Source organism: Liolophura sinensis, chromosome 4 (assembly GCF_032854445.1).
Source record: "Liolophura sinensis isolate JHLJ2023 chromosome 4, CUHK_Ljap_v2, whole genome shotgun sequence".
Taxonomy (NCBI): Eukaryota; Metazoa; Mollusca; class Polyplacophora; order Chitonida; family Chitonidae; genus Liolophura; species Liolophura sinensis.
Window position 1 is genome coordinate 23,093,847 of NC_088298.1, and position 15,937 is coordinate 23,109,783.

A 15,937-nucleotide genomic window follows, 5' to 3' on the forward strand; every position below is an offset into this window, starting at 1 on the left:
GGATTCCCATAAACACCAAGGATGGTCGCCCAAAGTTAAGCTGGTCACCTAAATGACTTTTTATTTTAAAACGGTCGCCCAAGTACACAACATATACTTCATACACACAGTCATTCAGACGACCATATATAAGAGAATGTCGTGTATGACTATTTTTGGTTGACCAGTGTTTACACAGGGTCATTCAGACGACCATATATGAGAGAATGTCACGTCTGCTTTGGTCGACCGGTGTTTACACATTGTCATTCAGACGACCGCATATAACAGAATGTCGTATATAACTACTTTTGGTCAAATAGTGTTTACACGGTGTCATTCAGACGATCACATAAAACAGAATGCTGTATATGTCTGCCTTTGGTAGACCATCTTTTTGTCGAATGTATCCCCTTGGTAGACCAGTGTTTACATGGTGTCATTTAGGCGACCGCATATAACAGAATGTTGTACATGTCTGCCTTAGGTCGACTAATGTTTACACATTGTCATTCAGACGACCCCATATAATATGTCTCCCTCCTTACGAATGTTGTCAAACCTATGAAATATGTCTGGCTAAAGTCGTAAAACTCCAATCAACTGTGTTAACTAGAAGGTATTATATGGTGAGGGTGCAATCCTCTGATCCAGAGAAATCTGTAATTTTTTGTTTCCTTTCGCAAGTAACTGACATGTCACAGTTGTGGACGGCAGGCTAACTAGTCGTAAAAGCATACACAAGAGAGGGACGCCTATTACTAATAGCCTCCAAGCCCCAAGGGCAATTTTTTTGATTTTTGATTGCTTAACATCAAACTATTTAAATTAATTGATGGCGGCCAGATTTTGTTGTTGTGGTGGAGGGAAGCAGAGTGGCCACGGTAAACCATCCACCTTTGGCGAGTAACTGGCAAACTCTCCCACATCTGACATATGCTCATAGGAGGAAACTTGTAACTCCTCCTGATACGAGTGTATCTGACAGTGGTGAAAGGCTGGAGATGTGCAGTGAGCTCTTCCTGTAACATCATATACAACTATTTCCTGTTGACACCAAGGCCCCACAAACAACTGAACAAGGGTAACATTGAAAGTTCCCTGTTTGAGAGTGGAATGGAACCCACGTCTGGTGTGACCTATGACTGAACACGAAAAAGGAAGGCTTTCTATCAATCGTGAATAATCGGGATTTGGACCATCACCAAAATGCAATGAATTGGTACTAATAGCCCCTTCTTCATAGGTTCACATTTCATACTAGCAACACAGAGGTTATTGCTTCCTGTCTTCTAATCTAAAACAAAGTATACAATGTGTATCTTACTGAACATAGCTGCATTTATTGTCACTTTCATAATTCACAAAAACATGGGCATGGAGTGTGTACAAAGGTGATCCTATCTTAAATGCTCACAATTCAAGGTAATTTTCATGTGATATGTGAGGTTTTTAATGGTGTTTGTGCCACATCTATGTATATTTCACTTTAGTACAGTCAATGATTAAAATTATGAATCGAACAGAACAAGTAATGTTGTGGAATACAGAACCATATCTGGAGCTAAACCTGGTTATGTTATAGGACTCTCATCTAAAACATCAACTAATTCAACAATCTGCTATTAATTAACACATTCTACTCAGCATTTTGACATAATATTTAATTACACTTCTATATACATTATTGCAAAACATTTTTCAACCAGCCACACAATTTATTTTTGTTCGCTGACACCAAACCGTAAATCCATAACGATGAGCATGATCTCCTGCTTACTTGGACGAGCTTTTTATTTTCAACCTCATGCGGAAACAGAGTTAAAATGGAAGCCTCACTACACAAGCTCAAACTCTACAAAGATTTTTGAATGAAGATGACTGATATTCGTCTTGTTTTTTTAAAAATTGTGCCCAGCCATTACGAAATATATGTAAAGACTGGACTGTGGCAATGGGTCTCTATTTTCACCATACACAACTACGCTGTCATTTCTTCTCAATCTCATCAACATTACTAGTCAAATAAGCAGTTTCCTCGATTGAATGTAATAAAATATTCGCTCAGAGAGATATTTCAAATGTGACTGAGAATCACAGAATGAGACTACATATTATTCTGCCACATACATGCATAGGCAACTACATGACATTCCAAACAGCAAACCAAAGAAATAACGTATTGAAATCAGACCACAGTTCACAATGTTGCAGAGAGCATCTAATTAATTCATTATAATTTATGAAATTTTTAATGAATAAATGAATTTAATGATAAATAAATGAGAAGAACAAACAAAAACAGACTGTGGTATAAACGAGATCATAAAGTTTCCACCCCTGAGTTTAAAAACCTTGTCTCTTTATTTATGATGAGTAATTACCGAGATATCGCAGTTCAAATTAAGTAGCACGCACACTTCTAGAAAATCTTACGTACTGCCATCATGATGTCAGATGAGTCAAGCAAATTCTAAATTTTAACCCAAAATGCGCAGCTTATTTGTACAACTCAGAAAGGCTAGTATAGTGAAGCTTCGTGAACCTAGTGACTAGGTTAACTACAAAAAGTTATATTTTTACCTTTACTCTGTGCTTATATTTCTCATTCATAACCTTGGCTTGATGGTTTGACAGGAAATGAGACAAACAGATTATCCTTCAGAAAAACGTTGATTTCTCTCTTTCCTGGGAATCCTTTATAATTGTCACCCATATAACATTGAAGTGAACCTTGACAATCCCTTCTTCACTTTCCTTCCATCTATGATAAGCTCAGTCTGTTGGATGATAAGCTCGGTCTGCTGGATAAAAAGAAATCAGCCTAACTATTACAAAACATACACACAAAATAAAAGTGAAAAGTTACGCGATCTCATACAATACCTGCTACTGTAAGCTATATATAAAACAAGTTTCAGTTTCAAGCACTAAGCTTTCCTATTAAAACCAGACATGCTAGAACCAGAAGTGAGTGGGCACACTTAATCCCATCAGCATTAAGTAATCGGTCTTCCAGCAACTTGCAGATGGTCGTGGGTTTCCCCCGGGTTCTGCCTGGTTTCCTCCCACCATAATGATGGCCACCATTGTATAAGTGAAATATTCTTGAGTACGGCGTAAAACACAAATCAAATAAATAAATTAAGTAATACTGCGTGCAAACCCTACAGGTCTAGTGTTTTGGTCAAGTCTTCAGGAGACACAAAAAAACTCAGTTTTTATTCTGTTACAAAGATACATGTCCAAACAGTTGTAAGATATACTGGATGCCATAAAAACAAGAAATTTAATCAATATAACCTCCATTTAAATAGGGTGTTGGTTCACTCCCAACTGAACACATACCCAAAATCTGAAGTGCCTATCTTGTCCTTCATATGGCTATTACAGTTGGTTGCCACAGAAACCAGAAATTTAAGCCAAATGACCCGAATTTATATAGGGTCTTAGTTCACCCTCAAATGATAATGTATCCCAATCTGAAGTTCCTATCTCAAATGATTTGGTTTCTATTCACAGCATGTCTTTGAAATGGCTATTATATTTCGTTGCCATAGAACCAGACATTTAATTGAAATGAACCCAGTTTAAAAAGGAAACCCTAAAGTGAATACGTTGACCCTCAACTGAGCACATCCAAAATTTGAAGTTCCTATCTCAAGGACTTTTGCTCCTATGGTGAGGAAGTCATGGATCAGAAATTGCCAGATTTCACTCGTGGTGTACATGTACCCATTTCGTGTACGTACCACTATCACTAGATTCAGCTGATTCAGACTCTTCGTCTAGTTGTTAATGTTGTCTTCTCTGTCAGGTCGATGCTCTGTTTTCTACAAAAAACATGAAAATTTGGTACACAGCAAGGGAAAAGCGTAGAAAAGTACAAACCTGTAGAAAAGTATAATTCTGATCTTTTACATACAGCTGAACTGTTCACTGTTTTACAGATAAATTCCTGACTGAGTTTATCTGCTTCAAACGGATAGAAAAGAAACAGAACAGAAAAGTAATTGCATTGTTGTACATTCCCCTGTAACTGAATGTAATGAAAAGTGCAGATTAAAGTAATGTACATGTATCCTCAGCAAGTTCCCTGTAGGAACACATGCTCCCTATAGGAATACATGCTAATATAAAAACACTCACCTTTCTGACGTTGATGGGATGCAGCCATATGTTGCTTTGTCTCCATATTGCAGTTGTCGTCTGAATGAGCGACAGAAAGAAAAATAATAGTGTCATTTTTATCTTTGCATTTGATACTGAGTTAATTCCTATAAGCTTAGAAGGAAGATTTTCGATGTCTCTTATTTCACTACAGTGAAAATACAACTGTTTACCAGTGGTACACACTAGTGTGTCACATATGCACATCCATATTATTTTGTTTATCAGTGCCACGCAATTTCAAAGTTGAACGTACACAAGTCTGTGGATGTGTACATTTGTATACGGCTGTTTTGGAGAGTAAGAGGAAAAATATAGAAAAGTAGAGACATCACACTGATCTTCTTATGACCAAAACTTTTAGTATAAGTGTCTCACAGGTAAATAAGGAATCCAATAAAACTGATGAATGTCAACTGAAACTGGTACGGGATGCACATGCAAGGAAGACCAAATGCTTCCATGAAATTTATCAGTCAAAATATAAAATGTACCTTCTTTTAGTTTGAGACACATTTATAGCAGCTTTGTTTCATGAGGAACTGCATTAGCTTACCCTAGACTTGCTATCACCCCTGTGATATAACATAGTGGTTACCTGTGCACAGCTCAATACTACGTAAACCCTACTGGTTTATTAGCATTGTTTAAAAAGCTATTTAATTCCAAACTAGGGGTCCAACATGTATTTTAGAAAATATTCTCTGCACTATGACTACAGCATTAACAGAATGGCATGAGGAAAATACACTGCTTTTAGTTGCAGAACTTACCATTCCGCTTTTCCACTGAAAGGGGAAAAAAATCCAGCTAGGACCCCACATTCTTGTCTATGGAATTTTTCCCTTTCCACAGCTTCCTTTTTGCCAGCCTTTTAAAGACATACTCCACAAGGAAATCTCTTTTGCAGAATTCAATTGATGTGAACACTCCTCCATTGCCTGAAATGTTAAACAAAGACCTTCAGAAAACTCAGAAGTCAAACCTGACATAAATCTTTATAACTTATTTCAAAGATTTAAAATATGTCACTGAATAAGATTACTACTTCAGATCTTGGCTTTGAATATGTCAAATTGTGTTCACTTACATCATGTACAAATATTTCTGATTATTAATAATGCAAAACATGACTTAAAAATCTTCAATGAACAATTCAGATTGGATATTATGCTGAGGTCACCATGTCCTGCCCAGGCAAACACATACATCACACTTGCTAACTAAAGATCAATGTGAATATATTTGTAAAGCCTGGTCTAAATTCAACAGACTTCACCACTTTGTCTATCTGGTATGAATCTGGGATACAAATCATGCCCATATGAACAACACTGTGTTACAGACAAAACAATATTATCCTCCCTCTAAATTAGCTGAGGCGTCCAAGTATAAAATCTGGCCATCAATGAATGATTTTTGCTTCATGCAACATTAATCATGACTTCAGGTATATGATATCTGAAATCAGATAAAAGCTGTGAAGGTGGAAACCAATTTACATACTGTGAAAACTTAAATCACATTTTCCTCCATTTTTATTACTTAATTGTAAATAAAACACACTGTAACATAATACTAAATATAAAAACAAAGCACAACTCACCATTTAACTGATTGATAGATCTGACTTCCAGTCCATCTTTATCAAGGTAACAATTTATATAAAAAATACAATCCTCCATTGGATTTGCCTTCCTCCTCCTGCTCAGTCACTGTTTGAAAAAAAATTAATAAATTTTATAAAGTACCCATGGTATGTACTAAGTGTTTAACAATAACTACGTAATAGGAGACCAATGTACTGTAAAAAAAGAAATTCCAAAACACTGATAAGAATTATATGTTTTAAGAGTTTTTACATTGATTTAGCAATGTGACAAGGTCTCAGATTAGCTTTAAAAAGTTGACGAATTAAATATGAAGCCTAATTTTAATCACCAGAGAAATTACCCTATGTTCAGGATAGATTTTCAGCAGGCTTGATTTTATCTGAATCTCTGAAGTTCTGTGTCCGAGAATGGGATTGAAGCCACAACCCATGTGACCTATGATTGAAAGACTGGCACCTTAACCAAGCAGCCAGGGCCCGCTCCTCAATCTGGATCTTGAAATGACGGACATACATATTCATTGCGCGTAACATTAATAGTATGGTTTGCAAATATTTACCATTTTTCCCTCTGCTCAACATCTTTCAATCTGCAAACAGAAAGTTATTTTCAATTACTCCACCCAAGCACAAAAATATACTGTATAAAAGCTGATAAACCTTAATGTGGTTCTAGACTTGGGATGACAACAAATTTATGCAGGATTCCCTGCCATTGTTTTACAGATTTTCATGTGCAGCAAATACATGGAAGTCAAACCATAATGCACCATTAATTTTTAGTCAATATTTTAAGTCATATCTGCTGACATTTCTAGGCATATGTACACTAAACAAAACACCATAAAAAACACTGCATTACCAGTCCTAACATTTGCAAAAAGGGTTAGGTGGCTGGAGGCAACAATGGTGAGTATGCATCATTTTGTAGAATCATTTAGATCTATTGGCTTGTTTCTTTCTATGTGATAAACTGACAAAAGGAAATAACTAAAACGTAGGCCTAATGTCGGCAGAATTACTTCAACTTTCATGTGGCTGTTAATGTTGCGGTTAGCGGTAGGTTGTAGGGAATAGGTTGCTGTCTTTTGATGCCAAGCATTAAAAATGCGATTGATAGGTTGGCAACCCACAAATACAATAGCTCCCCAGAAATTGATTAATTGACTGAGTGACTTTATTTAACAAATTTTCATGCTAAGGAACCAAAAGACAATGGCATCGCATAAATGAAATGCGGAGACAGCAACTTATTCCCTACAAACTCCCATGTGCTAGTTTCAGCAAGCCCTTTTCGCGTCTTGCTGCTGTTGTTGTTGGGACGTCGAGGGAATGTGATTCGCAGATTGTGAAGCAATTAACCGTTTAACTGTCTATAACAAAACAAGTACACCTGTTCCTAATTTGTAAAAAGCTTTACAATCACACGGTTTTCAAAGAATTTTAAGTAGTTATACAGGGTAACATATAAAAGGCTTACCTTAGATCATTCTTTCCCGATCCAAACTCTTCCGCAACTCTAAGACAGACTCGTATCTTGTGCATCGCGACATTAAACCTGGCTGTTGCAACGTGCGAGACAGCCTCGTGACAGCATTGCCAATAGTCGTTGCACGACGCCGTGTTTGACCCCCGATAACGTATATATGTTAAAAAAAACTTAGACAAGGGACTTTCTCCACTAAAAGCCAATAATAACATGGGGCATAAAAAAATGGCATAACCAGGCATGTTATTTACCACATATACATGAGAAGTCCAGTGAAAGACAAGAAGTTTTAGTGGTCGCCTAAATGTCATCTTTTTACCATAGGCCAGATATACACCACTCATTTTAGAAGTGAATAAAACTGGATGCAAACAGAAGGTAGGACGTCAAAAAGTGGCTTCATAACTTCCTATTAAGCTGACCAATACTGTCAGTCTTCTATATCATTCAAATTTGGGCCTGGCTTCACAAATAATAAGGACAAACATTAAGGCGACCAGCAGTGGTCGCCCTAATGAAAAGGGTCGCCTCAATGACACTGTGAAACCCCAATCGGTCACCCAATGGTATAATTTTTACATATATATATATATATATATATATATATATATATATATATATATATATATATATATATATATATATATATATATATATATATATATAGTATATATATATATATATATATATAATTAAACACTTTTAATGGAAAATGGTGGAAGCTTTTATGTCTGTAAACTACTAACCCTAAACGGTATATATATATATATATATATATAGGCCTCTCTGGCAAGAGTGTGTATATAACAATTAAACTTTATGCAGACTGGCTCACTGCAGACTGGTGCCCTCAAAAATATAACTATACATCTAAACATGAGTAGAGAAAAGGCGATTCTTACCAGGTTAACAAGGGTACGAATGGCAGCAGAACAAATCTGCCCGAGGGTAACGCTGTAGTGCTTGTTTATTATCTAAGTGTATATTACCAGCTATTTTATGAGCACAAATACACCAAAAATTGAAATGTACCACAGGAAAGTACAAAGATTACATAGGTTTGGACTGCATTATTAAACGTGCGAAAGAGTTTTACGCGTTTTCCATTTGGCAATGTTGAACTGAAATACATGTACAGAGGTTTACCACACCCACATCCGAGTGAAAATATCTAAAATCACGCGATTTAACTTATGTCGTCTTCTTGTGTTCGTCAAAAAACTGACTGGTCGAGAACACGGTGCAAAATGCATGGTCTTTCAGATGACGAGTACTTTGTTTGAAGGTGGTCTGGTCTTTCATGCTACATAGTGGTCTTTGAATTCAATATTTTATTTCGAAACATCATTTCTTTTGGACTTCAGCAGACAGATTGAAAACTCCATTTCCATACGTGAAGAGTCCGATATAGCAGGTATAACAGTTAGTGTGTCTTCTTGTGGCAGGGTGATTCCATGCCACCAAAATGCTACCGCCTCTGAAGTATCGTGCCAAAGACACTGTCACATTGCACTGCTCTAACCTCTCAATACTGAGAGCCAAGCGAGGCAGCAAAAAGTACCACTTTTACAGTCTTGTATGACACGACCCGGGTTTGATCCCAAGCCTCCTTACTTCGAACAATATCTGATATTATTTGCCGCAAGACAGAGCGTGGGCGACATTCAAAAGCCCCTACGACGAGAGGGCCTATGAGAGGATTTGTAGGGAGTTCCGCGTAGATGCGCACACAGACTGGAGGCGCAGTGGGGTGAATCACGGCCTCAGTGGCATAGTGGCATATTACTATGTCACGAGAACGGGCTACAGCCCCATTGGCGATGGGACCTTCGATCCGAGCAGGATGTCGTTTTCTAGAAAGCCTACAGCGCTCCACGTCGACTACATCGAGCAGGATGCCGAGGAGGCTTGGGCGTCGTTCATTGTCGACAAATTCCAAGGATTCACGCAGCCGGGCGTAGAGCGCCTAAACGATTCCATCCGGACATACGTGTGGGCTGTTTTAGGCGCCCAAGCGCAAACACAAGGGCGCGTATTCTAGGGACGGGCACAGCCTTCGACGCGCAAAAACAGTTTGCCGCGAACGTTGAAGACGCCATTTCCTCTCCGATCGACCTTCTGTCTGCAATCAAACGCTACCAGGACGTACTACAGTATGCCGGGAGCGCTGTAGACTTTGTGTATGGCATAGGCCTATATATGGCCCCAAGCGACATGCTTCTGCAGATCGGCCATGTGGCGAACTACAACAACAAAATCGCCGTGGCCACAGACGACCAGAAGCTTGGCGCAAATGAGGGTGTGAACGCTAAAGTGCCGCCCACTTTGCACAAGCGAGCACCTTCCCACGGGATCGTTGAGCCACAAGAAAGCGTCAGCATGTTGCAGCCGCCGGAGGCAAACAAGAACCCCTATTTCCAAACCAAAAGAATCACGATGCGGAGAAGACAGCCATCCTCGTCGCTGGGGTTGGTATCGACTTACTGCTGCTGTGGACTATGCGTTAAATACTTGCGAACAGCCACGAGCATTAGGCCACCTACTGCGACGACTAGAGCCCAGACATTATCGGCCAGCCACCCAACCGCTTTCCGAGAAGGTTGAGTAGCCTGGACACGATACTGCCAATAATACCCGGAATCGCAGCGGCAGCCTTCCCAGCCAGCTTGCCAAGGGCGCACGCCAGGGACTGGAGATGCTTTTTCACCCATTCTTTAAGACCACGCCCATCGGATGGCGGTGGTGTGGGCTGGATGCCCCCGCCGGACCCGCCAGTCAGCGCCAACTTTATCGCTAGCCCCAGTGTCGAGATCGCCATCCCAATTGCCGTGAGAGTGGGGACCACGGTTATTCCCTGCTCCCGGAAGAGGGTGCGGGCGCGCTCGGCCAGAGTGGTATCCTTGTGTAGGATGCGATCGATCGTCTGCTTGATGCTGTGTATTTGCTTCGCCCGTTAAAGAGGCTGCTTCGAGCCGGGCCACCCTCTCGTCCTCGAGATTCCTTATCCGGTCTACGATCCGGCGCCGGGAGAATTCATCAGTTGCCTCCTTCAACTTCTGGTTTTGTTTTGCGATGTCCTTATCGAGACTTGACAGCTTGGCGAGGTTATTCGCGTGTTCGCCTTCCGAGGTCTGCAGTGCCTTGTCAAGCCCCAGAAGTTCTCGCATAGGAAGAGGAGGGTCGTTTATCGTTTTAAGAGCCCGCCCGACCTCACTATCCGTCAAGCTTGTTTCCAGTGTGTGGACAGCATCAGCGGCCTTTTTCGATGGTTGGCTTAAATCCTCCAGCTCCATGGTATCTGCCTCGCCGGCCGCGGCACCGAGTCCTGAACTCGCTGTCTCCAGGGCTGCGACTGCTGTCGGATGCAACGATGTCTTTTTTTTTTGCTTTTCCAGTCTACAAAGCCCAGCTCCTCCACAACAGCAATCCCTCCCTTATTAGCGATTGTTGAGAAGGCTAGCGGTGCACCTGTCCGTTTGTTGATGATGTCCAGATTGGGGTAGGCCACGAGTCGCAGACGCCCTTGGACAAGCTCAAACTTCGTGTAATCCCCAAGACGGAGTGGGGTAAGGTCGGGATACTTTTCCTTCAAGGCTTCGTAATAATCATTCACGGATAGCTGCGTCAGCTCTCGTTGAAGGTTTTTGGCGGCCGCACCCCGGCTTTGTTGCTCGGGAACATCATCACCTGCAAGGAGAGGGGTCCGCTCGTCGTCGATGTTGTTGTCCTCTTGGGCGTCGTCGAACGCCGGATTATCAAACTCGAAGTCTGCCAAAATCTTCGTATTGGACATTGCAAGGTATGCCTTCAATACACAATGGATGCATACGGAAGCAGGCTAAAACCTTTCAGAACACTCCGTAAGCCTCGGGGGATACAAAGTGTACGGCAGTCCTTGGTCGTCACCAACAACCCGAGTACGATCGACCAGAATCAACAACTCTTGGTCCGCTTCCCTAACCTCGGCGCAAATGACGTTATTGTGCCTGGTACCGTGCGCTTGGCCTTCTCGATCACGATCAATTCATCCGACCCGAACGCCACAGTGGTCGGGAATCTCGGACGCGCAGTAGTCAAGAAAACCACGATCAGAATCAGCGGGAATGAGGTAATGTCCATCGACGACTCTGATGTGTTTCATTGCTACGTCGACTTATGGCTGACCAAAAACGAACGGCAGAATGCGGCTTACCAAGGCATCGGCAGCGAAAACATGCTTAAACTTCGAGTCGGAGCGGAGGACGCAAGTAACGACGATGCTGGAGAAAATGCCATCGCTCGCGCCTTTGGCAGCCGGTTCCACATTCCGCTAGACTTTGAGCTTCTAGACAGCCAAATGCCATTCTATCAGAGTGCCTTGGCCGACCGACTGGAGTACGGACTGACGTTTAACGATTACGGCCGGGTCATCCAGACAACAGACGATGCCGACGCGACTTACACCATCGACAACATCAGCCTGGAGTTCAGTATGGTCACCGAAGAGGAGCTCGCTAGACAGATCCGCACCCAGTTTGCCGGGGGCGTCTCCATACTGTATGACCGCGTCCTCCGCCACCGAAAGGACAAGTCTGATACTCTCTGGAACATAAACCTGAACACGCCCGCAAGAGCAATGAAGGGCATCCTCATGCTGTTCGAGACTAAAGGAACCCCGTGGAAGAGGAGGTCGGAATCCTTCTACAACCCGAAGATCACCAAAGTAGAAGTCACAACAGAAGGTGTTCCCAATCAGCTGTACAGCCAGGGCATGCGGGCGTACCAGCAATGGGGCGAGGTCCAGAAATTCTTCGCCAGCTCACACCTACGGAAGCGGGACCCTGAGGTGGCTAGGGTCGTAAAAGACTTAGGCCTGGCAGACGTCTCCCTGGAAGAGTTCTTGACCCACAAGCACGACTTCTGGCTTGACCTTCGGCCAAGCGACGATGACGAGCTGCATGGCAGTGGGAGGCACGTTCTGAACGCCAGCGAGGGGATTACGATACAGGTGACAAAAGAGAGAGAAGATTCCGGCGTGTTGAACGTATATCTCTATGTGATCATGGACGCAAAGCTGCACATCCAGAATGGTAGATTCGTTAGCGCGCTTTATTGATGACGCCCACTGCGCGATTATCCGTGGGCAGACGAACTACGGCAAAACAGTCTTCGTGCTGGACCTGCTTAAGGGCCCTTTCCGCTGTTTCTTTCATCACATTGTGATCCTGTGCCCCACTCTTAAGCATAACGAGGCGTACTGGCGGCGATGGATACTGTCTGGCCCTGAGGTCTATTGTTTTGACCCCGGCGAGCGGCTCAACGACTGCCTGAGAGCTTTCTACAGATTGTTTGAGGGGGAGCCCACCCTATACATCATCGATGATTGCAGCGCGTTGGAGGCGATGAAGAAGAAACAAAAAAGGCTGTCGTCCATGGCTTTCTCGGGCCGTCATGCAAAGCAAACCGTCTGGGTACTCCCGGTACGAGGCTAACCGCGGTCCGCGGATGGTTAACGGTCTCGGAGGTATGTTATTGAGATCATATGTAAGGGCGGCCAGCTGGCTCCTACCTATCCCACCCGAGAATCGACCAATGCTCATGGCACAGCTCGCCACCGACCCATTAGTTGAACAGGCGATTAGCAGTGCTAGCTGCTGGCTGTACTACTGCTATGGTAAGTACTTAGTTCCATTAACCATGGCGTTGACCACTGCTGAGCACTGCTCATTTAAACACCACTGCTGTCCTAGAAATAAGCCGTATGATCCAGAGGAACATGAGTACAAGGAATCCGGAAGGCCCGAAGGAAGAGGAGAGGGTGACAGCGGATTCTACGAATGACAGCCCTGCGAAGAATCCCCAAAAAGTCGTTGCGGGTCGAGCGGGTGCTGCAGCGAGAAAGGCCAAGGCTGAAAAGCTCAAGGACGATCTTCGCGAAGATAAGGCTGCTTTGCTTGGCACCGCTGATTCTACTAAGAAACAGTCGAAGAAACCGGATTCTACGAAGGAGTGGGAGCCACAGATTTTGCGAAGGGACTTGATTCTACGAAGGAACGGGCACACCAAATCACCCACTGGAGGGCGTCCCTGGCGTTATTAGGCGTTGGCAGCCTTGCAGTGTTAGTGTTGCTACGCGTGTGGCGCAGCCGCGATAGAGCACAACAAGATATTACGCTTGTTCCTTCGCAAGAACAGAAACTCCATTTAAATACACGTCGCGACCCTTTCTATATAGAGCGACATGTCTACTCCAACCAGTGACGGAAAAGTGCTAGTCAACGCGGCCTACCACGCCGCTGTGGTCTCTCTCCTGGCTACTGGGTACACTCGTCTCTGCCAGATGTTCCTGAAAAGAGCCCTCCCGAAACTGGACAAAACCCCGTGACGTCGGCATGGCCATTGCAGATGTAGGCGTGGCCATGTTTTCGAAGGAACTGCTAATTAAACAAGGGCTCCTTCCTCCCAATATAATCCAGTAGTAATGGCCTCCATCGCAATGATGATGGGCGGCGCTATATGTTTTCGATGCTGAGGAGTTCCGGTGTCGACGAAGAGCGGAGGCGCCATGACTGCGCTGTAGAGCAGCTCTAAGCCGCCCAGGAAAAATGGGCCCGAAAGCGCACTGAGCGCTTGGACTGGATCAACGATGAACCCCGCCTCCAGGGCCACGCTGTCCAAACGTTCCGGGATGTCGACGCTGCCATCCGCGAGTATTCTAGAGTAACGGGCAAAACTCTTACACGCGATGCACGCGACGCGCCTGCTGGGCTCAGCACCACAGCTCTCCGATTTCTATGTGCCTAGTGAAGATAAAAAACACCTTTGTCATCCTGGGAATGTGTGTGGTTGGGGGTGTGAGTTATGGAATCGCAAAACTCGCCAAGTAATCCGAACTGACTGTGCCGGATTCGCCATCGAGCTCCTCGCCGTATGGCAGGCACGATCTTAGTAGTGAGGTGGTTCTGTGCACGCAAATACGCCGCGACGATTAACATCTTTTTCGTCGCAAATCTGTTAGAGGGCTGCTAGAATACCTTGATGACATGGCTAGTAAGGTGTCGGTTCGCCTGGCAAATATCTACTACAGCCCTCGTGGGTACTGGAAGTGTCTCGCGGCCATCCAGAAACTTGCCACTGCGGCTAAAGTCTCCCAAGATGTGGTCCGGGCCTGGCTGATATACCTGCCCCGTCCCCGAAAAATACCGAGGCCTATGTTCGATGTTTCCACGCCGAATGACATCCACCAAGTTGATCTTCTATTTCTACCACATGATCGGCGAGGCGGGAAGCTGTATAAGTACGCGCTGACAGTTGTTGATGTGGCTTCTCGCTACAAGGAGGCGGAACCTCTGGCTACTAAAGATTCCAAAGAAGATGCTGATGCACTCTCTCGTATTTACAAGCGGGGACCCCTGAGATGGCCGAAGCTTCTCCAAGTTGACCCTGGGCGCGAGTTCATGGGTGCAGTGAGCCAACTGCTGGCCAAACACGATGTCACAGTCTGCCGAGGCCGCGTGGATATCCACCGAGACCAAGGCGTAGTGGACCGCTTCAACCGTACTCTGGCTGAGCGCCTCTTTGGACATCAGTACGCCCAGGAGATGCGCCTCCCTCCCGAACATCGGTTTACTGAATGGGTGGCTCGTCTGCCCTCTGTCGTGGCCGCTCTGAATAACGAGACAACGAGACTGATCGGTAAAAAGCCGAAAAACGCCATCAAGGCACAAGAAGTGCCACATAAGCCTTCCTCGACGGTTCCAGGTCGTCCCGTTGAACTTGATGAGCGAGCGAGGGTGTTGGTGTTCGTTATCTTTATCAGCCTGGAGAGCTGGAGGGCTGCCGCCGTCGCGCGACTGATCCTGTGTGGGGATCCTATCGGCTGGGGCGCTCTGTCACAAAGCCTAATGAGCCCGTGTTGTACTATCTAGACGATACGTCGGATGGCCCGCGACGGGGATTCGTTCGTGGGGAGTTGCTTATAGTGCCTCCAGATACTCAGCTTCCCCCAGATGGGGTTCTACGACGCTAGTAGTTCCTCGAAGAGGATGTCCATTCCAGCCCATCCTGCGAGCGCCGCATCTCTATGGCCATAAGCCAAGGTGTGGACACCATCTTCGGCGATCCAGCGCTTAATATCGAAGGGGGACAGTGAGACCTTATGGAGGTGCTGCCCATAGATATGGTGGCGGTCTGATCGCAGCACGTCCATACCGTGGCGGAAGATCTTCTTCTCGAAGAGGGCCTCTTTGTACTGCTTATGGCGGATGCGCTTTTCCACAACTCCCTTTTTCACGCCCTTGGCCTTCTTAATGTTGGCCCCACTTGCCTCTAGAATGGAGTACATCTTGGGACGCAGACCAATGTATTCGGCGATCGGCCGCCCCGCGCACTCGTCCTTCATGTGCAGGGGGTGGTTTTGTGGGTAGTCTGAGGTGTCGTACAGGTTTGCATTCTCAGCCATATCCCTATAAAGACCCTCAGTCTGAATCTCGAGTAGCAGACTATCCGTGTCAGTGTAGAGGAGCTGGCGGCGCTCTCCGTACTGGGCCTTCATGTGGTTGTAGTGGAAGTCGTACATCAGGTGCTTTGAGAGATCTAGAATGCTCATGCCCACGTAGATAGATTGGTTTAGGACTAGACGGGTCTTGTGCATCTGAATCGCTGCGAGGTCATCATCAAATATGTTTGCCCGTGCGAAGCTCGGGCTG

The 15,937-nt window shown here is 44.4% G+C and overlaps 1 long non-coding RNA gene across 1 annotated transcript; it reads right to left on the reverse strand.

Annotated features, from left to right (window-relative positions):
• Positions 1 to 4,240: 4,240 nt before the first annotated feature.
• LOC135464931 (uncharacterized) lies at positions 4,241 to 7,283 on the reverse strand. The gene is made up of 4 exons (XR_010443690.1): positions 7,242 to 7,283; positions 6,322 to 6,351; positions 5,756 to 5,864; positions 4,241 to 5,090 (listed from the first exon to the last, which is right to left on the reverse strand). It is a non-coding gene; the product is annotated as an uncharacterized LOC135464931 (long non-coding RNA).
• Positions 7,284 to 15,937: the final 8,654 nt, after the last annotated feature.